This window comes from Bombus bifarius, unplaced genomic scaffold (assembly GCF_011952205.1).
Source record: "Bombus bifarius isolate JDL3187 unplaced genomic scaffold, Bbif_JDL3187 scf7180000007977, whole genome shotgun sequence".
NCBI classification, from domain to species: Eukaryota; Metazoa; Arthropoda; class Insecta; order Hymenoptera; family Apidae; genus Bombus; species Bombus bifarius.
In genome coordinates this window covers 1,355,645-1,380,704 of record NW_022884362.1, presented here as the reverse complement: position 1 = coordinate 1,380,704, position 25,060 = coordinate 1,355,645, and the positions used below count along the sequence as shown (strand labels likewise).

The 25,060-nt window shown below is 48.1% G+C and overlaps 1 protein-coding gene across 1 annotated transcript in view; it reads right to left on the bottom strand.

The window, feature by feature from the left end:
- The window catches only part of LOC117204170 (E3 ubiquitin-protein ligase MYLIP), a 39,451-nt gene that overhangs the window by 7,085 nt on the left and 7,306 nt on the right, over positions 1 to 25,060 (bottom strand). The gene's annotated exons all lie outside the window — the stretch shown is intronic.

The following is a 25,060-nucleotide window of genomic DNA, read 5'->3' as shown; positions in this document are numbered from 1 at the left end:
CGCGTATACCGTTTATTATCCAAAATAGCTCGGACTTGCGACCAAATATCGTTCGATCGAATTGTCATTTTATGTTCTCTTTCTCGCAGCTTTCCGTCGCTATGTTCCATTTCTCGCAACGGACGGAAAGTCGGTCACGTACCTGTACAACGACCGCCACTACGACGAAAATTCACGTTGAAAAAAAGGAAACGCGACGCAAGCTGCCTCGAGAGCGACGTATTCCCCGCGGCGGGTGTTTGGCCATATTTCTTACCGAAAAGGTCGAAACAACGAGCTTAAACAAGAAGTCGCGTTAATCGCGCAAATTTCCTGCGTACGTCGAGCGTTCGTCGAAACGCGCGAACGAAAATGTCCGAAAATCGACGTAAACTGGGTCGCGAGTCGCCGGTCGATATTTCAGTCTCTTCGGCACGAAAATAACGTATGAAAATACGCTCGCGTACAGCTACGAAAACACTTTGCTCGTTCGACTCGCGCGGCCCAGACATCCGCTCCGCGTGTTCGTGAAAATTCATTTTTTTCCCGAATGCCGAGTGGTTCTCGCTCCGAATCTCCGAGTTTTCGCTTTTCGCGCGAAGACTACGAGAATTCGCCCTTCGAAGCGCGTCGACCGCAGTTTTCGAGAAAAAGGGCGAAGAAGAAGCTGCGAGAACCGACGAGATAAATCGTATCGATTCGGTGGCTCGGCGGCGCAAATGCGTTCGTCGACTCTGTTAACGGTAGACGATAAAGGAGGCTTTAGGACGCAGCCACCAGATATTTCTAGGTGAATAGTTACGGACGAAAAGATAGAATATCGAGCAGACACGCTCCATCTGCCAGCTGCGTCCATTCCGTCGATACTCTCCGAGCTTTTCAACGTCTCCGTATAATTCCAACCTCTCTGTACTTCCGACCAAACCACCTCTGACTCACGTTGCCGGTATTTTTTCATGGATACGGTTCGTCGAACGAACGCAACAACACCCCGTCGTCTTCCATTCCCGCGACTCGCCTCAGCCGCACACGGGCGTAAAAGCGTACGGGTCGCCGCTTCTCGCGAATATTCGCCGGATATTTATCGTTAAATATCATCGACGCGATACCACACGGCGCCAGACCGTTTTGAAAAATCATCCACGCGACGTTTCATCCGCAACGGAGAAATTTCCGACCCGGAAACGCAGAAGAAATCTATCGGTCGTAAATGTAGAGTATCGCGAGCTGCTTAGTAGCGCTGTAGATGTGTCGCTTTCTTCTCTTTTTTTCGTATCGTGGAAGAAAAATCGACTCCGGGTCACCGGGATTCGAACCCGGGTCCCGAACGTTCGCAACCTAAGGCGCTAACCACCGCGCTGCCGTCGTTCGACACCAGTTAGCGTCGAGTGGTGGTATTCGCTGTCGAGCGCCACCACAGGCCTTTTTCTCGCGATACTACGTAAATATTACAGCTATTCGACGATGCAACGAATCGTTTACCGATCTCGCGTAAGAACAAGAGCAGTTTCAAACGTTTCTAGTTTCACCCAAGACCGTGCGACTCTTTGATCGGATTTGGCGGAGTCGCGACAGAGGAATTTTATGCTCGCACACAGGTAAAAACGAACGCGAGACGATAACGCGTTTTTCGTTTAATCGTTCGGTAGATTTTATACAGGCGTGCGCGCGCAAAATTAACGCGCGTCGATGCACGTACATCGTGCATGCACCAAATGCGCGCACACGACTGCGGTTTCACGGACGCGTGGCCCGGCGAAAATAACAGCGTTTCGGAACGAAGTAATTTGTATCGCGGGCGCCGCGCAAAATTAATATCGCTGCTGGCTCGAATTAAATAAACTCGTTGATCCGACACGGCGCCAACGACGAACGAGCCTCGTGTCGTTTCGCCGAGTTTCTCGACTTTTCGTCGCACCGCAGCGATAATTCGGGCGTTCGCGTCGCCGTCGAAAAACCACCAACGGGTAATGCTACAAGCGGTAAGCTGATAAACGCGAAATCTTGCGCCAGCCGTTCGTTTCTTTCTTTTCCATCGATCTCGATCACGTTTGGAGAAAAGAAGCGCGGATTCGTGGCCGCGTCCGTATCCGCGTCGGTATTCCTTCGGTAACGAGCTTTTCTTTCATTTTCGTTGCTTCTCTTGCGATTCTCCTTCCTCTCGACCAACCGCGTAACGAGATTTCCGTCTGGCAGTTAGGCAAACTAGATCTTCGAGCGCTTCGAGCGTAGGTCGGTACGGGCAACGTCGACGAGCGTCTTAACCGGTGGATTCTCCGTTTCGCGCATCACGATACGCGACCGGGGTACGCGATCGCGAAAATGGAGAGAAGAACGCTCGAGATTTTCTCGTTTGCCTTCCTCCCGTGAGTTTTCACATCGTTGGAAAGTTTCTGGACGCGAAACGCTCGACAAGCGGATTTGCAGAACGAGGAGAAGCTTGCCGATCCTTCGGCGATCGAGAAGGACGAGAAGAACGAGAGTAAGTATAGGAAGAGAGGCGAAAGATCGAGAGACGAAAGATTCTCGAAAAGCAAGAAAATTCCTCGATTTCTCGACTAGAAGTCTTTCGGCGAACATCCAACTTCCTGCCAACTTGCTTTTTCGTCAATTTTTTTTCCAGCCCCGTCGTGCTCGCGATAGTAGACGGTTTAACGATTGTTGCGCTATCGAGGTGCTCGTAGAACGATAACACGGCTCGTCAAGACCCTGACCACTTCGGCACGTACGTATACCGCAACTTCTTTGACGCTCTTCCCCGTCTCTCTCCCTTCCTCCCTATCCTATTTTTCCCTCGTTTTCTGCTTTCTCTCCCTCTTTTTCCTCGGTTCAACAGCTTCTCCACTCCGCCCTCCTCGCTCCGGCCGCGGCTCGAAACGGTCGTTAGTCCCGGCGAAGAACAAGAAGGTAAAATTTTCCTGCGCCTTCACCGCGCTCTCCCTTCCGTACAAGAACAATGCCACTCGGCGTTTTCAACGCGGGGCCGTCTCGTCTCGCCGTGCGTTTTACCCCTCGGTTTTCCGCCACTGTATATTTTTCCTCGCTGTTTTCTCTTCGAACGCGTCTACGATTCTCGATTCAAATCGGATCGTTGCTTTTCGTCTAACTGTCAGGCGTTTCAAAGCTCCGAGCGACGATTCCCGACGTTTTCCTACGCGGAGAAACGTCAGGAATTTGCAAAGGAATTCTTCCTCCGAAACTATTTTCCCAACCGTACACCGTGTTGCCACTCCGCAGTCGGATCACGAAGCGCCAGACAGACTCGTCGCACCTTTTAAAACCATCGAAACGTTTCTATCGTCGATAAAGTACGTTTTTCCAGCCAAAGAAGCGGACGCTCGATCGTCCGCGACTTCGCTGATTGCCCATTTTCCGCTTAACACGCGGTTCGTCTCTTATTGCCTGCACGCGCTACGTTTCTTTGTATTCCTCGGCCAGACCATCGCTGCCATCTTTCTCGGATCGCCGGCAAAGTCGTCGAAGTTATTTCCGCCGCTCCGATTCCAGCGACGATTCCTATCGACGCGCCGTCGGAATCGCGCGGGTCGTGCGACGTCCATCGTTTTTCCCTCGCATCGTCCGTTATTTCCGTTACCGGATGTTGCGTACTCGTTACACGTTTCACGCCCTTTATCGCCGTTGAAACGAAGGGCGAGAGACGAACGATCAAACGTGCAGTCGAATTTTTCCGATCGTCGATCCAGCTCGGTTCTCTCGTTTCGTCGAACCGTCTCGCGTTACCGCTAACGAATACGCAACGTCGATCGAAACCTAATTCGGCTACGAGAGTTTTCGAGAATTAACCCGCGGCTCTTTCCGTGCGTACAAAAACTTCCATTATACGTTGCAAACAACGGTAGTTGGAAGATCGTCGAGCAGCAACCTCGAAGAAACGCGGAACGGAATGTATTTAGATTTCAAGCAATACGTCTACGTCGAATCGTTTTATTTTCCCCATTTTTCAAACGGCTCGCGACCCACGTTCGATTAACGCGTTTCAGTTCGATTTCCACGTTCCACCAGGGACCCGAAGCTCCTTGTCTCGTACTTAGAGTATCCACACGTAGGAAGCGTAGTTGCTGCCAGGTGAAAAGAGAACTCGCGTTTCGTCCCGGGACTACCGGTGGACTCGTCGGTAAGGCTATACCCGGTAGTCCTTTTTTTTTTTAATGACGATTATTTAACCCAAGATACAATTTTAAATACATTTTGGTATTCGCAATAAACTGTGAATTTTGGTAATAATGTGTTAGGCAAAGGTACCGATACGCGGCGGTACGACGTCGTAGCCATACTATATTATGTGTCGGCGCTTTACGTTTTTTGCGTTTAATACAATTTTTGGGTTTAAGCCGCTGGGGAGCTGGGCTTTTATATGATTTTGTTTCTTTTCTTTTTTTATTTTTTCTGTCCTGAAAACTTGGTCGCAAAACAGGACGCTTCGGTAGTCTGCTTTTTGGGTGCTGTGTAACTTTGGGGAGAAATGGGATGAGAGGGAGGGGGACGTCAAATAGGTAATATACCCGGTAGCCCTGCCTTAGACGTAGAGGGAATCTCGCTAGGTGCGATATTTGTATCGTGACAGCGTATATTCGACCGCTAGCGAGACAGACAGACTCGTCGTCGTCGTCGTAGTAGCTCTCCGGTGTTGGCGGTCGGTATCCGCGGATCACCCGGGAGGTGTTACGACCGTGTAACGTCAATTCGCGTCAGAGACCAGGCCACACACCACGGACAGGATGGCACCCGGATGTCTGCATATCCTTGGTGCGCACCCTCGATAGTCTCAAGTACCCACCAGAGGTCTTGGCATTTTCACAGTTAAGGTCCTTCGGACCAAGCGAGTATTTCCTGTCTTAGATTTCCCTTTACGCTTATTGTCTACCACGTGTTAGCTTAGAAAGTTGGTTTTCTTCGCATCTGGTATGTTCCGTTAGCAACTTTCTCGCGAGGGCGGCTAAAACCCTTCCTGGTCCACCGACCGTCTTATTATCCAATCGGAGACAGCGTCTACTGCCCTCGCTTCCTTAACCAAAATTGTCATCGACAAATCCGATAGTCCCGTGTCCTTAGACACCCCTAGCTTTCCTCGGACACGGTATCGTCGGTAAAACTTCACTTATTCTATATCCTTAGAATAGTCGACGTATCCATACCGGTTTCTACCCTTATAAGTCGCGTACTTAACGTATCGTTGTAACCAAGTCTTACATAACGTGGTTGGAGCGAATCGTGATTTATGTTAATTCAGTGTGTGCTACATTGTGATTGCTGAATTTATAATAAAGTTTAATTGAAACAAAGTTAATAGTTGCGTTACGACTCAGCTATATTTTATTTTCATCAACCAACCCTAAAAATTACGTGACAACCGCGTCGATGCCTCGACCCGTCGACGTCCTGTTGGTACCGATCCGCCACGGACATTTTTCCACGACGACGATACCCCGCGTGTTCCTTGTGGTTCGACCCGATCCGACAATTCGGGCCTCGCGTCGCTCGCCGTGTACCGTGAAGCTCGAAAGTGCGGGGCATCGCCGCTTTCGATCACCTCGGCTTCTCGCAGCGACTCGCGTCTCCTCCGTTATCAGCCTGTTCCATCAAGAATTACAACGTTGGAAAAAATATCAGCGCGAATCGCGTCCGACGTTTAGCAATTTACGAAACTCGAAACTTTTCCATCGTCGTATCGATCGTCCGAAGTTACGGTGGTCCCTGGCAAAATTTTATGCTCCGACTAAAACTATCGGACATCGTTCGCCTTTTTTCATACAAACGCCGTAGCCTTTATGGGCAGTTCGGTCTCCGTCGATTGTCCGATAAGTATCGTCGCTCTATCGATTTTTTCCATCGTTCCGTGTACTCCTTTTTCAGAGCTGGCTCGTCGACGCTCGCAGTCACCGACGTTTTCCAAGACGCTTTTCCCGTCCACGCGTACTCGTACGTTTACGTAAATAAACGCGTAAACAAATAAATAAATAATTTTCAGAGATATTTCCGGCGTGCGACTATTTACGGTAGGACGAGTTTCCGAGTCGTGGGACCAGCAGCGCGCGATATTTCTGTTGGGAATCGTGCATCTTCGAAGCCGAAATACCGTTATAGGAACGCTAAATTTATACTTGGGATTAATATTAGAGTAGCGATATATTTATTTTATGGACGATTTCTTATATATTCATCGATACACACTTGCACGCGTCTCGGCACTTTCTTCTATACTCGACCGTTAACCGACCGAATAGTTTACGTTCGTCTGTTTTCGAGACGCCGCGCACACACATACCTCCACTCCACACACTGACACCCACATACGAGTATCTCTACTACGCATTTAACCCAGTCCAGCACAGAAAATTATACGTATCCGAAGAATTTCACTCGGTGGAGAAGTTTCTCGAGCGCGACGCGAGTTTCGAGCGTAGTCGCTAGGTTGCACGGCGAAAGAAAGTGCCGCGGCGAGAGTACCGCGGAAAAGCTTCGTTTTCTTCGACGATCGTCCGACTTTTCGTCCCGCCTCGTCCGTAACGTTTGTGCCAGCTTTGAACTCTCAGCGCACGACACGCGTCCGTACGAAGCAGCGCTCGACTTTCGTTTTATCGGAAGCGAGAAAGGCGTGGCGATCGTACAGCGAGAAGAGAAGAAATTGCGAAAAGGAATTCGGCTTACGTAGAAACGAAAGATACCGGTAATTGTCCGAGTGGAAGACGATTCGCGAGGCAACAGAGCCTCGTAATTACGCGTAGAATACGTATGTAGGTCCTTCTTTAAATCGATTCTCTGGCATTTTCATAGCAGATCTTTCGTTAAACGAATCCTTTCAGTCGCGCCAAGGATATCTCTTTATCGGAGATTCCTCGAAAGCCGACCGTCTCTGGCATCGCTCGGTCGCGGAAGAATAGCGCGGAGAGATATCTCGTTCCGCCTCTTTGACCCACAAAAGATGCTAGAAACGAAGGGAAATCGTTGCTCCGCGAGCCGGCATACTAAGATACGTCGGTCTTTTCGTTTTCGAGTCTCTTCGACGTAGACGAGCGACGGAAGGAAAAAGGGCCGAGAAACGAATGCTCTTATCGTTCGAGCGGTCTCGAAGAATACGCGCGATAGTTGGATTTAACGACGGATACTTCTTTTCTGGCTTTGACGTCGGATCGCGCGAGCGGCGAAAGTTCTTTAAAAATCGAAATCGTATTCGAGAAGCTCGTGCGAATCGAACGAAGGAGGAATCGAGAGAGGAGAGTACCGAGGTGGAAACACGACGTGGAAACACGGGCCGGACAAAAGCAATAAGATGTAAATCGACGGAATAGAAAATAAAGCGAAGAATTTAGGAAAAGAGGGTGGGAAGCGGTTCGAGACGCCGTACGAACTATAGAGCGTAACGTAAAACGTTTATTCGAGTCGAGTGCAATGGAATTCGTTTCTCGCGTCGATCTACGTACCAGAGTTTTGTGTTTCGTCTTTCTGCAACGTCCACGCGTCTAAGCGTATTTTCCTGTTGGAAGCCCGTTGCTTTCTACGATACAAGCTACTCCGCTTTAGCCGGAATCCCTTTATCCTGGACGTGGCGCGTCTCTCTTTCTCTCGTTACTCGCTCTCGTTCCGAGATACGAGCGGACTTTGAATTAACTAAAAATCGCGATTCGACGCAATTCATCGTATTTTCGAAAGATCCCTTCCCCTTTCAGAAACGCGATGATCAATTTCGCCAGACAATCGCTAAGACGATCCGTCTAACACGCGATATCGAAGATGCAAGGTGAAAGAATCGCAAACGTCTCCTCCGTGTCTCAACGAGGAGCCATAAATTTGCCATAACGACGATTTATCATGCCGTTGCTCGCACGGGCGACGTTGCTCGCTCACACGGTGACCCAATTAATTTCAGTCGCCGATGCCGTAGAAACAAACTCGGTACGAACGTATCGAACCGTCGTATCGTTCCTTCTGATCCGTACATTCTCCTCTGAAAGCTATTTAAATCGCGCTCCTTTGTCCTTCGCTCGTAGTATCCGCGATCCCGGAATATCTTTGCCCGGTAGCGGCTCTTTTCGCGATCGTCGTGCGAACCATCGTTTAAAAATTCTTCCAACATCTCCGCACTTTCCACTGATTCGCGAGCTCTACGATTCTTCTTTCCGTCACCTGTAAAACTCGTATTGTAAAGATCGGATTGTCGGAGTCGAGAGAACGCGATATAGGTTTCTTAGGGTCGCTTCGAATCGCGCGAATTCACCTCCGGGGCTTATTATCGAAAACGTTCGAACGCGTTTGGGGATATCGACGATCGAACGGTGTGGCGCGACGACAGATTTTTTTCGAGTCTGTTAAATCGATCGATTCTCGCGATATTCAGCGCTAGCTGCGCTTTACGTTGCCGTGCGTCAATCTGGAAATTCCTCTCTCCTATCAAATACCCGTCTATGATTTACGTAATCGTCTCGATCGTTTGCGTATCGCCGACCTTTTCTCTCCCTCTCTCTCTCGTAGCTTTCTTTCTTTCCGCTTCGCTGTCTATCGTCATTTACCATTATCATATTATCGTATCATCGACTCGCAATCCGTCGTAATTCGCTGGTTTCGCTATTATGCAACAAATATAATAGGCGTAGTTTAATTCAATAATGGTGGCAAACTACGCGACGCTTATTTACTTCGATTAAATAGCTAAATCGTCGAAAGCTCGTCTCGGAACGATCGTTCGAAAGTTTCGAAGTAGTAGGTTTCGCGTTCGGCTAACGAATCGATCTTTTTTCTCGTTCGCCGTTCTCCGTAATTCACGTCCGATACGCAAATAGTCGCGCGATAGAAGTACGTCGTTCGTGAAGCGGACCATTATTCTAAGATTAATGCGCGTTTCGGTCGAGCTTCGGCCGTGCATTAATCACACCGTCTAATCACTCTGGCCACTGCGCAACTACCCACGAACCGTTCGTTCGATGCGCGCAACGAAATCCTGCGTAGTCGTTATACGTGCTAACTCGTTCGCGGAACACGCCCTCGCGATTAACGACGCGCTCGTTCAAGAACGGGGCAAGTTCGACCCACGCGTTTCGCTTCGACTCGTCGCGATCCACCGACCAAGAAACAGCAAAATCTCGTAATTTAATCGCGCTGTATCCTACAGCAGGCAACTCCGACAACACGGTTCGATCGAGAGGCAAATTGTTTGGTAAATTGCTTCGTTTGTAAGAATAGAAGACGCGTGCTCGAATTAGCCGGCTGGCATTCGAAATGAAAAGGGACGCAAAGCGCGAGAGATTAAACGAGCTATGTAATGGCTAGCGTGCAATTTCAACGTGCCACGACTCGTAGATGCATACACCGACGCGAACGTATCGCATCGACTCGACTCGACTCGACTCGACTCGATGGCATACGGAGAACTCTATGTGTACGGGCTACGCTCTCTATGTGCTCGTGTCTGCATACCTGCCACCTACATATACGCGAATACAACGTGGTCTCCGTGCGCGCCACGACACAACCTACAAAGCACGGAGAGATCGCGCGCTGCTGAATTAAGGGAATCGTTCGTTTTACCACGGATAACGCGTACGATGCACGCTAATCGCAATGGCTTTATCGTCCTCTTTCCTCCAACGATGCTCCAAACATCGAGCCCAACCTCTTCGTCACACTCGCCGTTAAGCGCAAACGCGACCGATCTTTGGAAATCCGATCCCGAACGAGTCCGAGCAGAGACGAGTTTCACGAGGCAACGAATCGCAAAGAGAGGATTTAAGTCGAAACACAGGAAAGAGCGAGATAGTAGTCGACGAAATATAGAAATGCCGTTACAGGTAACGACGCTTCGTACGGTACGATGAGACGTAAACGAAAGTTTCGAAATAGGTTGACGAAAAAAAGAAAGAGGCGAGTGGGAATTATTTGGCAGTAATTTCGTCCACGCGCTTTCTCGCTTCACTTACGAATTGTAACGAGCTCCGGATATGACGCAGGACAAGCCGCCATTGCTGCAAAAACGGCCAGACAAATAAACAAATATATTTGTCGGTATTTTTTTTTTTTTTTTTAGCTATCCGCAAGGGACCGAGATTTCAACGAACGTCTCGCGGATTTGACGTTCAACGTCGATGGTGATTCGTAGTCACGTTCGTGGATCCGAAACGAAAATTACGAATTGTAAATTGACAGGTAAACCTGTATTTTACAATCATAAACGAACTATCGATCTTTGTTGCAAACTAAACTAAACAGATCGAACGCTTTACTTTCCAACGTTGAGAACCGAATCGCAACTACGATAACGTCCGACGGAGAGCCGTGGCCAGGGAACCGAGAATTTCAGGTTATAATCGGGAATCTTTGGATATACGAGATAAATTAAATCGATAGCCGTTCATCGTTTGCCTATAAAGTTACGGTTATTATTCTTCTCTGTCACGCAGATGTAACGCGATCTAGCGGTTTTAAGAGCATTAAAAAGCGAGAGCAGAAAGGCGATTCGGTACGGTCACTCGTACGTACGTAACTGTATCTAATATTCGATGTTTACAATGGACAGTGTTTTTATCGAGAGATAAATTCAAAGCGGTTGATGACTCGTTATCGACTATTCTTGACGAGTCAAAGTATATAAAACATTTTTCTACCAACGTTATCGCGCTACTTAACCGTTTTCCTCCTATTTTTGTTAATCTTCCAGTCACTGATAAAGTTATCGAGCGCTTAATATCTCGTGACTCGAACGGTTATCGCGAATATTGAAATCGTCGGTAAACGTACGTCAAGTTCGAGTTAATTCGCTAAACAGGGTCAAGGTTAGTCATACTTTTCTACCCTGTGGAAAGTTTAACTTTAAACGACACGCACAGCGGAATGTCGTAAGAACGTAAGAGACAGGTTAAACGTTTGTCACGACTCATATCGTTGGAATAAACTCGGTCGCGTTTGCGATACGGTCTTTTGTTTTCTTCCGTTTCTACGAGAAATACTAAACAGTGGGGAAACTCGTTTATCGAAAATTTGTTTTGCGACGATAGTCTCGTAGAGGGTCATTTGCAAGCGTTATTATCGATACGACACACCGCGATTATTTCTGTTTACGCGTCGAATCGATTAACCTAAAGTTATTTTCCGAATCTTTTTCTCTCTGAATTTCAACAGAACGTAGAAACTCGATAGAACGCCGGCGGCGGCAACGCGATAGAAATCCGATAGAAGTTCGATAGATGCAGGGTGGTTGATCTCGCAAAAAAAAAAAAAAGACTTGGAGAACTCGCCATTTGTTCATCTTGACCCCCCCCACACACACACACACATAGCCAACGATGTCGATCGATTCACGCGGTACGATGGACTTTTATCGACCGACGCTCGTCACAGCTTTCAACGCGATTACAGAGAATAATCTACCCGGACCTACCGGAACCTGTTCGTTTCTCAAACATGAAATTCCATTCGAAGATTCGTCGGATCGATTTTTCCTGCTTCTTCGAAATTGTATCCTCGATGCAGGAATCCACGAAACTCGATTCACACGCTTCAAAACCCGTCCCCCTTCGCTCCCAACGTAGATAATTCTTCTTTGTCGCAGTTTCGAATCTTTCGTCTATACGTGTATGGATATCCACCTCTTTCCTAAACTTCTTCCTATACGTGAAACCGCAGCTTACCCTTAGTTTCCGAGATATTCGGAAAAATCTGTCGGTATCAAACGGTGAATTCTGCCTACGATCGTGCGGCAGCGTACGCGTCGGTATCGGCCGCCTTGCGATCGGCGCGACACGGTGGCCACATAAAACAACGTCAAAAACGAAACCAATTCCTATCTTTCGTTTATAGTTTATGCGTGGGAATAAAAAGCGAGACGACAGACGTGTGCGTCAGCCTATGATCGTTGCTGTGTCACGGGTCATAGACACGTTGTTGGCGTATCTATATTCTTCTTAGGTTTCGGTTAGATGCTATTTTTAACCGATCGCCGTCAAGCGACTGATACGTAACTAAACAGACGCATAGGCTGCGACGAACGAGCAATTGTTACGGGCAACGTTCACTGTAGCGGTAACGACAGATTGCGAATATCTCGAACGCTGAGGCCCAGCGACGTTTGCACATGCACACACACACACACACACCCATTAATTGATTCACTTGATTTATCAAATTGATTTACAAGATATATCGAAAGATCATCGACATCGGTGAGGTGGGTAAAAGATATCGATAAAGTGACTCTCTCTTTGTTACAACCCATGACTTTACATAAACCAGAATCCATCCCTCGGTCAAGACGACCACTGGCTGTGCAAATATAATTAGTCGGACAGCGATAATCCTAAGGAACTGTCATAAAACTAAGCACTATTTTACTGTCAAGGCTCTTGATCGTTATAAAAGATCTTCGAGTGGAGACGTTCCTTATGGTTATGGTTCAATCAGGTAAAGAATGGGAAGGTCGAGTTTTTTCCATGTTCAACGGTCGTTTCCATTCCCAAGCGACCGATGGTGGGGCGACCAGTCCCAAGGGATAGTTTTCCTCCGCGACAGTATCGTCACCGAACTTGGCTGCTCTGTCATCCTTAGATCAGTCAACGTCTCTTGATTTTTTTCCGTTTTTATCCGTTGATCGGTCATCGGTCGTAACTTACTATTTGCACGTCTCTGAGAATACGCGTACGCACACCACGCGTCACTATTTATATCTACAAAGTTGTTGGAACAAAGTATATATCATAACCTGTTACTTCGGTGTTATAATCAATCAACCATCTTTATTATCCTAATCGAAATGGGGGATCGACCAATTCGAGGCATCGATTATCTAATCGTAACGAGAATTTACGATCCTCGTTGACGCGATCTACAGCGTAAGGTCAAACACTCTTCTCTTTCCTTGTTCGATCTCGTAAAAGAGAAAAGAAAAAAAGAGGAAAACGACTCTACGTACAAACGAGAGAAATATTTCGCGAGACGAAAATCGGATTTCGCAGGCTGGTACGCGATCGATACCAGGTCGTAGCAGAGGTGACGAATCGTTGCGGTAGACGTTAAGTTGGTGTCACGGAGAGCATAACTGAACGTTGAGAGATATCTTTTACGAGATATCTTTAACTCCAAGGGTTAAGCTGGAAGAAAATAATGTTTCGAAATTGAATGGGAAATGTAGAAAAAGCTGAAATACGTCGCAGCTAGTGACGAGCTATACGTATATTACGAGGTATAAGACGAAGGCAGATTGTGATTGATATCCACTGAAATTGGCCGTCGTAATCTACCAAGTTAGCGAGAAGCGCGTACCATTTTCCTAGGAGAGAGAAAGAGGGGGGGGAGAGAGAGAGGGAGAGAAACAAACAGCAACGGAGAGGATTGAAAAAGGAGAAAGAACGGAAGCGAGGAACAAGGCGCAAATGGAAACGCGAGATCGAAGGGACAGGCGGCGCCGTGCGCGCTAACTCTTGCTGCTCTAACCTACGAGAGAGTGGGGCCCCGGTTCCTCGCTTTAACGAAAGCAACCGGCTGAAAATTGCGTTCCACTTCGATATTTCCAATTATTGCCTTCGTCGTTAATTAGTTGTCGCGCTTTTAATTGCATTTTTGATTAGACTGTGCGACGCCTAGCGTACATTTCGACGATGCTGAAACGCTTTCACGAAACATCGTGAATCAGCGCTTTGTCCACGCTGTCTCTGTGAACGACTCTTTGAACGACAACGTCTCTGAGAATGCTTCGTACGTACGCAGCCGTGCTATAACGGGGAAAATAACGGGTTTAACGAAGCGTACGTGAAACAGGAGCAAGTGCGTACGTCGAAAGATCTCTAGGACGATGATGTCTCTGGGACGGGTGTCGATCGATGGCGTAATCCAACTGGTTCGCGTGCTGCTCGTTTTTCTACGTATTATAAAGCGTGTTGCTTTCCTCGCGAAGCAAAGAATTTGGGGCGCGAATAACGCCCGCCGGTTGCACTGGTCGGAAGTGCTAACCGTGCAAAAAATGTTTCCTCGCGCTGGCTCAGCTGCTCGGTTTCGCTAAACAGAGAGAGAGAGAGAGAGAGAGAGAGCAAGGCGGTGAGAAAAAGAACGATTCTAACCTACTTCCATTTGCTTTGTGGAAACAGACGGTTGCGTGCACGCGTGGTTTTGCAGCGAGCCAGACGTTTCCGTGGCATTTTCGACGCGATATTTGACCCCGCGACCAAACGTCTTCGCCCCAATTTCATACGTCTCGATTCGAGATGCATAGAAATCGTGATTCGTTGGATATTATGCGACCGACGGATCCATCAGGAAAACGACCACGCACGGTCGTCTCCTGCATCTCTCGATCGCCGCCAGGGAAATCCCAGGATTCGATCAGCTACGAATCGAAAACACGTGCCACGCTAAACAGCATTTTAGTTGACGTCGCACGCTCGATGGATAGCCGCCGACGCGATGGAACGCTATAATTTGTTGCGTAAGCCGGTCGTAGCTGAGTAAACGAGCGCGTGTTTGCACGAAACGGGTTTTTCCTTTCGCGACAAAGAACGACCGCGAATACGAGAAAACGCGGACATATTACCGCGGAGGCAAACCAAGCGACCGCCGACTTTACGCGGAATCTGAAACAGAAGGCCGAAACAAAAGGCTGAAACGGAACGGCGATCGATAACGATAAGATACGATATACTATTGCGTATAGTGGCGCGACCGCCCGATCTAATAGAATATTTTTCGCCGTTAGATTCGCCCTTCTTCGTCATTTTCGACGCGGTAGGCGACGGTGAACGAACGTTAATCGCGTTCGTTGCGATCGCGTCGCGGACAAATCCTCTTCCGCTCTCCTTTAGCGTTTGTACGGGCCGCGGAAATCCTGGAAAACACGCGCAGCTTGGAAACCGCAAACCGAAGTAAGACAACAACGCGTCGCAGATTCCTCTCTCGGTCGGCTAAATCTTTTCCTTCGTTTTCCTCCGCTTCTCCTTCTTTTCTTCGTTCTATCGCGTTCCGCTCGTTCCTTTCGTTTTCCTTTTCTACGCCCGAGGCGAAAGAAGCCGAAAGAATTCCTTTTCCCTCCCGTTGCTCCGCGTAAATATTCGCTCGACGAATTTCACCGCGATCGATCGGACAAATGGCTCGCTAACGTCCGTAATTAAAGTCCCGAGCTAAAGTTGCGTGGCTGGCCTCTTCTCGAAGAGCCGATTCGCGCAGCAGCGCGGTGCTCTTAAGAATCGTACAGTGGTGGAAAAAAGCGTCCAAAGAGAGTCCTTATAGACTTCCATGCGATCGAGGAAAGAATTCCATTTTCTGGCGGGAATTTAATTTATCGAGGAATTTACGGCTGGATTTGCGGAACGAGAGAGAAGGAAGCGACGGGGAGAAGTTAGCCGGCTGCCTGTAAGAGGATAAAATTTTACGAGTTGGTGGAAACAAACTGACGATTTCGAAGCTCGTGATAGGTAAGCGAAAGTAAGAAAACTTAAATCGTTTTCATCACGGAGAATTCGTTGGTCGATCGATAGGCAACGGGAAACTTGAGAAAAAAATATCGCGTCGGACGCTATCGAAGCGACAGACGCTTCGAGAATGCAGGAGAAATTGCCGGGGCAGAAAGGTCGGACAAGTAAAAGAAAGGAGCGACGTTTGACTACGCGTACCAGGTAATTTCCTGCAAGAAGCGCTTTCGATTAGCTTCTCCTTTGTGCCGCGTCGATCGTCTCGCTCGCCGATTCGTTTCAATTTAATTAGAGTAGACGGTGTTCGGCTGAATATTCGAGACGCGTCAAGAATTTTCCAAGAAGCAAGAAATTGTCTCGAAATTTCATCCACGTTTCCCTGTTACCGTCTCGGACGGCTCTCTCCGTCTTTCCTAGACTTCTACTCGAATCGTTAACGCAAACAGCGCGCGGACAAGAGGAAGAGAAATCTCGCAGAAGCGACCTTTCCCGAGTGATCGAAGCGCAGCAGGGAAGCAAAGGCACGAGTATATCCATCTTATCCGTCGATACGTTGCTAAACGATTTGGCAAATAAATCGATCGATCTTTCCGCGATGAATACCTTTCTCTCTCTCCTCTTTCCCATCATCACCTTTCGTCCGTCTTTCCGCTGGGGAATTTCCAACGTTCCGCGCACTCGACTTTCTACCTTGGTCGATGCCAGAAATCCTATCGAGTATTTTAATCGAGATAATGCAGCGGTTACACGGTGGTTCGCGCAACAGCGTGCTTCCAGCGTTTAACCTTTCCTTTACGGCGTACGTGGTTTCGCCGAGTATCGTTTCGTTGCGCAAACGGAGAGTCCACCGAAAACCGTAGTAGCCTTAAACGCGTCCAAGAATTTACCAAATATACCGACGATATCATCCGATTTCTGCCTGCTCGTATTCGACAGAACCGCGTTTCTAACGCGGGATCGTAACGATAATTACGGGCGTCGAAGAACGAAAGGGTGAAAAATCTCACCGCTAGACCGGAAGAGTACCGCGTATAATCACCGAATCACGCGGTACGAGGGGCAGAAACGAGCGTAAACTCCAACGGCCAAAGAAAATTAGCGTAGTATCGCGTGAGCTGCTTAGGGTATGGAATATCGCTGCTGGATACGGCCGCTTTTCTTCTCATTTTCGTATCGTGGAAGAAAAATCGGAGACTCCGGTCGCCGGGATTCGAACCCGGGTTCCGAACGTTCGTAACCTAAGGCGCTAACCACTGCGCTGGCGTCGTCCGACGCTAATTAGTGTCGAGTGATGGTATTTGGTATGGAGTGCCGCCACAGGCCTTTTTTCACGATACTACGTTAGTTGCACGGGCTGTAAGGAACCGCGGTACTACTAACTCGATTCGACTACGTAATCTTGGTTGGCAACGAGTTCCACGCGTCTTCCGCAAAGTTTGCTTTACCAGCGATTCCTCGCAGGTTCGTATCGATCGGTAGCGACGTTATCGAATTTGGATAAAAGCCGGCAGTCCTATCGCCTAAGCGTCCGTTCGAACGGTGCATCGGGCACACGTCCGTTCCAATTCGTGCGATACTCGAGCCGTAGCTGCTTCCTACTACGCCTTTAGCTTTTAATCGCGTAGCAACGACAATCGATTTAGCAGAATCCGTCCAGGTTAAGTATATCTTACGCGCGATTATTCCGAAAACTCGCGCAACCGCTTTAATTCCGGCGTTGACAGCCGCTGACGGTCGATCGATCAGATCGGCGAAACGGACGGTGAGATAAAAAACAGAAGGTTGCGACTCGAAGGCGTAACAAACGTGCGATAATGACGCGAAACCGGCTTCTAATTTATTAGCAAAGCTACTTATCGATAATTAGGGTTTCCATCGAACGAGCAATCTTCGACGGTAGCTGGAGCGTGAAAATTCCTCGTATCGAGGTAATCGTAGAATTCTCGTAGCGACACGGGCATCGAGAACCTATTCATCGACCACGATACGAGGGAATCGCGAGCGGGCAAACGAATAATTTACCAGTCGTAGAATCGGAACGACGTCTTTAAAAACACGGGATGGCATTACGCTGGAATTAGCGAACGCGTGGCTCGCCACGTATAAAGAGAATTTTCCAAATACAGGTCACGACAGTTTACGTCAAACGGCGTACCGATCGATCGCGCAACGAATACCCACTCGGTTTCATTCCCAGACGACCGATCCGATGGAACACACGTAAACGCATTAGTACCATTTAACACGTTCCACCGGCTTTGTCTATGCTCTCGGTCGAGGTTGCGGTATAAACGTTGGATAATTGGATTGGCAAGTTGCGCGCGTTCAAAGAGAACTCTGATCGAACGCGGACAATCGCGCGTCCCGTTCTTCCTCTTTTATTCTCCGAAACGGCACATTCGACGACGCTTGGAAAATTGTTACGGCGCTACGCCGTGCAACGGAAGAGCGGAATCGCGTCTTCGTTCGATCAAGTTCGAAAGCAGAGTAAGGTCGTCGAGGGATGTTCGGCGGTTGACCTACACTCTAGACAACGCGTAACCAATGCGGTTGCTCGGTAATGTCGCGCGTCGCATCGCGTCCATGCAGAGTTCAGAGGAAGCCAAGGGAGCGTCGCTACGGAACCGTACGAGATTCGGCCAACTTCCTCGTCGAACGAACGAAAGAGAGACGCGCTCCTTCTCCTCTCACTTTGTCACCCATCACGATATCGCCCGCACGTAGTCTGATCGTAAGCCGGGAGAGCAGCGAATTCGCGAATATTCCTTCGACGTTTACGAAAGAAAATTTCGTTGCCAAAGTACTTGCAGTTGGTGGTAACGCGTAACACGCCCGTCTGGAGACGCTGTCGCGAAAGATGCGGGCGCGTGAGACATTGGAATCGTTGCCGTATTTTACGTTCGCTAACTAAACGCCGGAGTCTTGGGAAATTTGAAACTTCTCGTTACCCGAACGATTCAAAGTCACGGTTCAAAGAATCCGTTCGCTGGTCGTTGCGTGTCACCGTAAACGTACAATTAGCGCGCTCGCTCGCTCACGAGTGTCACGGTTAAAGATAACGCGAGAAACGAGAAACGCAGGCCCAAAATGCGACTTTGTCTTTTCGTTCTTTTTTCACACCGACGCTCTTCTCACGTAAACTCGAAGGTCGGGTGATGACATACGGATAGTCGAGTCGTAGCACGACTATTAATTTTGTTTTAATCGAACTTTCTTGCAAATTCAGCGATCAAACTGGAATACACACTGAATTAACATAAATCACGATTCGCTCCAACCACGTTATGTAAAACTTAGTTACACCGATACGTTAAGTACGCGACTGTTACAAAAGTAGAGACAGGTAAAGATACGTCGACTATTCTAAGGATACGGAATAAGCGAGTTTCGCCGACGATACCGTGTCTGAGGAAAGCTGGGGGTGGGTGTGTCTAAGGACACGGGACTATCGGATTTGTCGATGAAAATTTTGGTTAAGGAAGCGAGGGCAGTAGACAGCGTCTCCGATTGGATAATAAGACGGTCGGTGGACCAGGAAGGGCTTTGGCCGCCCTCGTGAGAAAGTTGCTAACGGAACGTACCAGACGCGAGGAAAAACTAACTTTTCGTGTTAACCCGTGGCAAACGATAAACGTGAAAGGAAACCTAAGACAAGAGATACTCGCTTGGTCCGAAGGATCTTAACTATGAAAATTCCAAGACCCTCGGTGGGTACTTAGGACTATCGAGGGTACGCGCCAAGGATGTGCAGACATCCGGGCGCCATCTTGCCCGTGGTGTGCGACCTGGTCTCCGATGCGAACTGACGTTACAATGTATAGGCGCGGCGGACTTTGCACCGAGACGAAATTGACATTATTTCACGAAACGATATTTAGCCATGTCATTGTGCCGCGGCAGAAAAAATTACTGAAAATTCTCAATGCGAGAATTGATTGTAAATGTCAATAAATAAAAAAAAAAAATTCACGAAATTGTCGGGAAGTCGCGAAACTTGGACTTTGCCGCCGAAGGTCTGCGCCGATTCGATGTATCGCAATTTTACATCAACGATCGTACAACGTATCGACGAGTTTTCGATCATAGTTTATTTTCATTGTATCTAACATGTCTAAAAGACAAAATACCGCTTGATCGGCTAGTTTCCGTTTCCGCCGACTTTCTACGAATTTCCGATGCATTTACCTGCGCGCGAACACGCAAAGGAAGTAAGAGAAAGGCGAGCGCGAGCCTAAAAATTAGACGACGCGATCCAAAAGAGTCTGCCACGTTCCTCGTATTCGCTCGCATTCGACTATCGGATTCTCGATCGTCCCAAGCCTCGAACGTCCTCTGTACGAATGCCTCGTTGTACCGCCTCGCTGCGTTTCGTCTTCGTCTCCTCGACCTCGACTCTTATCGAACGTTAATCGTCGATCGATCCGTTTCGTCCGACGAGCGAACGGATACCACCTCTTTCCGTTCTCTGCGATCGACTTTTACGATAAATACGAATGCGAGAACGGAGAAGAGGAAAAAAGCGAAAACAAGACGCGTTACGAATAACGGCGAGTAGTTGATGGTTCGTTGGAATTTTTGCAGAGTCGACCGGTTTCTATTTACGATAGCAGCGTGATACGAACGAGCGAAACTAAAACACGCACAAAGATGCAAAGATTTTATCGAATTTTAACGACTACGTGTTAAGGTAAAGAAAGGATTCGGAAATAAAATAGTTTACTTTATTTCACACACGACAGCTATACATATATATTACACTCTGAAGACCTCGATTTTCTACTCGATTTTGAAGACTCTTCCAGATTTTTCTAACATCTGGCAACAGTCTTTTGTCTCCACTAAGACCTGGACGCCCTCTAACGCTTGCACACACATTCACGTGTACGGTGTAAATGTATCACCTACCCAACACTACGCAACGATGCCAACGATCAAACGCGATTCAAAGACGATAAGAGTTCTCCCGTTGCTCGACGAATTTTCTAAGAATCGATCGCGAAATAATCGTCGTTTCGACAGTTTCCGCGCGATTTCCAATCCTACTCTGCGTTTTGGTACGCTGGAATACGCGTAAAGGCGGTGACGACGGCGTTTCTTTCGCTATTGCACGCTCGAAACACCAGCTATAAATACGTTGTATACGCGTTGAGCGAAGTCTCGGCAGTCCGGAACTCGTTTCTTCGAACAGTGTCGTTGGAATCTCGAGCAGGCTCGGTTCAGGCCGACGACGACGACGAATGGTAAACGAACGCGATGCAACGAAGAACGCTGCTCGAATGAGAAACAATAAATACTTTTAAATAATTAACATAGGGAGATCGCATGAACCAACGCTTCTGAGAAAATCTATTAGTCCTACTTCGTTCGTACATACGAACCGACCTACAATGCAATCCGCAAGTATCACGGTGCAAGGTGCGAGATATTGTATACGCGTACGTACGTAGAATGTACGCGGTAGAAATATCAAAAGTCGCGCGTACAAAGACCGTGTATTTCGACTCGAACGAGAAGGAGGAGATCGATTCGTAATTGCAACGCGATATTCCGCTGCAACGACTTTTGCCGTTGAACGATCGCGTGGTGCACTCTGCGAGAAATCGGGGCCGCCGCGTGCGAGTTATCACAGCAAAGTGCGCGATGAGACAAAGATTTTTCAAAGAAAGCGCCGGTATAATGCGTAAACGTTTCTGTAAGTAGGCTTCTGGTGCTGTTATTCCAAGCACGCGCTAGGTGACGAATACCCGTCCGCCGTTCGTCGCCGCTCGGCTGTCCGATTTTGCGGGTGAACGATCCATCAACGGCTGAACGAGAACGGGTCGAGAAGAAAAGATCGTTGGAAAAGGTGGAAACAGCGATTAACCTTTAAACCCACCTACGCTCTTCGTTCATTTTTCATTCGGGCCATGACTGCGTACCGATGGTACCCGTCTGTCGATGCGTTATTCGTATGCGGCTGCTACGAGCTTAGAGAAGAGCAGGTAGAAGCGCTTTCGTCGCGGAATCTAGATTCAGCGACGGAAACCACGGTGGACGCGGCAACGATTATCCGTAAATTCTACGATTCGCAACGCACGAATTCGTTTGCGACGCGTTTAAAATATCGTGTGATTCTCAACGGCGACTACGGAACGAGATTGCGAGCGAAATTAGCGACGCGTCGACGCGGCTGCCGAGTTGGTCGAACCTTATTTACCGATAACGTCACGTTATACCGTCAAAAGTTTTGGCTAAATCGCGCTAAGCAGACGCGCTAATTGGGTATTCCGGCGGTGACGGCAATCCTGCGAAACGCTCGGCTACGTCCTGTTAGCGTAACGTAAAAATCCATATGAAAGCGAAAGTACCGAACCGGTAATTGACCGAATCGTTGAATACGGTTCTCTGCTCGCGTTCCGCCTCCGTGCACCCACTTCCGCATGCCGCGTGCCGAGTGCCATTTCCGGATCAATAACCGCGAAATAAACCAACGTCGCTTGCACGCCCTTACCCAATCTTCGTTCCTCCTTTCTTCTCGTTTCCTTCGTTTTTAGCCGTTATCGCCGCGATCTGCTATTCCGTAACGGCTCGTTGGTTACAGTTTATCGAACGACAAACGCGACGTCTGTTTTTCGCTTACACCAACGAATCCGCGATTCGTTTATCGATTGATCGCGTAGAAATCGTCGTTTCCCGCTAAGAATCCGTTCGACGACGACTACGGGTATACACAATAAGAATTTCCTCGCGAATTCCGTAAACAGAGTCGAGCGGCGAGGGGACAGTGGGATGCAGCTTGTACGATTAGTAAATCACGTAAGCGGAAAAGGATGTAGCGGTGAAGGGGGTGGGTGGGGGAGAAAAGTCTTCTATACAAACACGTTTAAACGCGAGAGGAGATTGGTGTTTTCGTTGGTGATTCTCGGAATCGATTTAAAATGAAATCGAGCTAGTTTCCAGCGACACGAATAAACAACGATATAAATATTCACGTGATCGTTTGATAGCGTTTCTGGTGTCCGGTTAACCGCGCCTCATATTAAGTACATCGAGAGCGCCGCCACCAGAATAACGAGAACTCGGCTAATTTCATTTGTCGGCGATAGGTAAAACCGGCAACGATAAAAACGCCTACAGGTTGCGCGTTCCAAGTTGAATCTGTTGCACGAGCTGCCTCTGGCACCGTGCCAGCGCCACCCTTCGCCATACTTTAGGAACCCGTAAAATCTACGTGCGATTAAACCGATCGAAAACTTTTCGTTTACCCGTTATCCCGACGTTACGCTACTTCGCTTCCAGCAGTTTACACTTTCCGCCGACTAAAAAACGAACGTAACGTTTCTTTTCGCTTCCTACGCGTAGTGGTGGCGAATCTTATTTGTGCCAGGCTGGTACGTCTTCCAGCGGACGAAATTCTAGGCAAAATTCTAGACAAAATTCTAGACGAAACTCGGTCACCGCGTTGATAAGAGCTAGGCGGTAAAGTTGCTGGCGAGACTTTGCTCGAAGCTCGCTGAAAAGATACTGCGTTACGTCGCAAGAAGCGTACGTGCATCATCGATCCGTGCTAACGATAAGTAATTTAACTGGCAGGTTGTACGCCGATGTACCGAATAAAAAGGGCCAGACCGGAGAGTCAAGAGTCGAAGGTCATTCGGGCTCGTTAACTCGGCAAATATATGTAGCAACGTATGGATTCTTAGAGTAAGGACAAGTAACGATGCTATATTTAGAGTTTAGCGTAGTTTAATAAGCGATACTCGATAACAACAGGACCGACTACGATATCGTCGTACGTCGATTCGCACTCCGTGATCTCTGGACTCACACTGCGCTTCTCAACTCGCATTCTGACCGTTGTAGCGTCTCTTTCGTCTTTTGCTAGGCCCACCGCACACGTGTTCCGCAGACGCTCGTAGCCAGGGTCAGGTAGGTCTTTTCTACGAAATTATGCACTTGAAAAGACCGAGGACACGTTGATAGACCCGACAGCGCCTCGGCTCTCGCGACGTCGTCCATGGTTAACTCGATGTTTCTTAGGCCCTTTTCCCCGATACTACATCGTATATGTCGGATCAGGGTTGGACTTTTGGGGCGTGCGAAGAACCTTCGCTCAAATTCACCATCGCGGATATAGCTGATATTTATTGGTACAAACGTGGACACCACAAGAGGCTACAAGTAATAGCGGCGATCGGATGGTCGGGATGTCGATGACAATGAATCCATGGTCCACGGGATGACGAATACGATGTGATACACGTATGACTCCACGTACAAGTAAATTTATCTGCACGAACTCCAACCCCAAATCCAAGTGGAACTGCCCTTATATACTCCCGTCTCCACCTCTCGGATCGATCTTTGTTTTTAAGGAGAGCCGTACAATCATTCCATATCTCTGTCAGGTACGCGTCCCTCCCGTGACCGTGGCTACGTCCAGCGACCCGCTATGTCGCTTCGAGCCCAAACCCATCGTCGTGAAGCCAGCTTGGAACGTTGAAACTATTTCTTATTTTTATTACTCAAGTGTAGCTATAGTAAAAGTCTGGACTAGGGTATTGGTGTTTTTCCCAACATTCCAGACGGGAAGTCCCGATGACGGGAAGATCCGACATATATGTCGGAGATGAAAGGACATCGGGACCCCTTTCTTTGGAACGTTCGGAAAAACCCAATACCCCGATCCAGATGTTTGCGACAACGACGTTTAAGCAATAAACGAAGAAATAGTTACGCGGGCACTTAAGGCTTATGACGATGGGTTTGGGCTCGAGGTGACATAATGTGTCACCCACGGTCACGGGAGGGGCGTGTAATAACGGAAGTAGAAAATAGTCGTGCAGTTCTCCTCAAAAACGAAGATTGATCCAAGGAGTGGCAAAAGGACTGTATAAGGGCAGTTTCATTTGGATTACGAGTTAGTTAGTTAGTTAGTTAGTTAGTTAGTCGTTGGGCGAATTGCCGATCGAGTTATCGAGAGAGTTATCCGAATCGTGTATTACGTTGGCGCTCGTCATCCCGTGAACCGTGGATTCGTTGTCATCGGCATCTCGACCATCATATCGCCGCTATTGCTCGTAGCCTCTTGTAGTACCCACATTTGTACCGGTTTTTTCTTCTTTTTTATTTATTTACATTTTACAATTTGTCCAGTAGGACATTTGGTAAAATATTATAGCTTAGCGGTATAATAATATAACACGTGGATGGCTACCCCCAGTGGGATACCATCTTCGAATTTGATTGATTTATTTCTTTAGCATGGTGAGTGTTTGTTCGTTAGGTTATGTCCTTTGTGAGATCCGTTGGGTGTTTCCTTTTTAATCTTCTTTTTACGTTTGATGCGCCGACCGTTTCCGCTGCCAGCCGGTTTGTGCGCGTTGCTATTCTTTCTCTGTACCTTCTTGAACATCTGCTTTGTACCGGTAAACATCAGCTATATCCGCGATGGTAAATTCGAGCAAAGGTTCGTCGAACGCCCTAAGGTCGATTCCGACCTTAATCCGACGTATATATACGAAATCCCGGTGTTTTGATAACCTCGGCGTTTGCCGGCTGACGTACTACGCGTAAACCAGTTCGATTTCTACTTGCTCGTCCTCGAGGAACGCGCAACTCGCGTTTAGCTGTTACGCGTACGACGTACACCTTGATTACGCCGATACATAAAACGGATACCGTATCGTACGATGCAC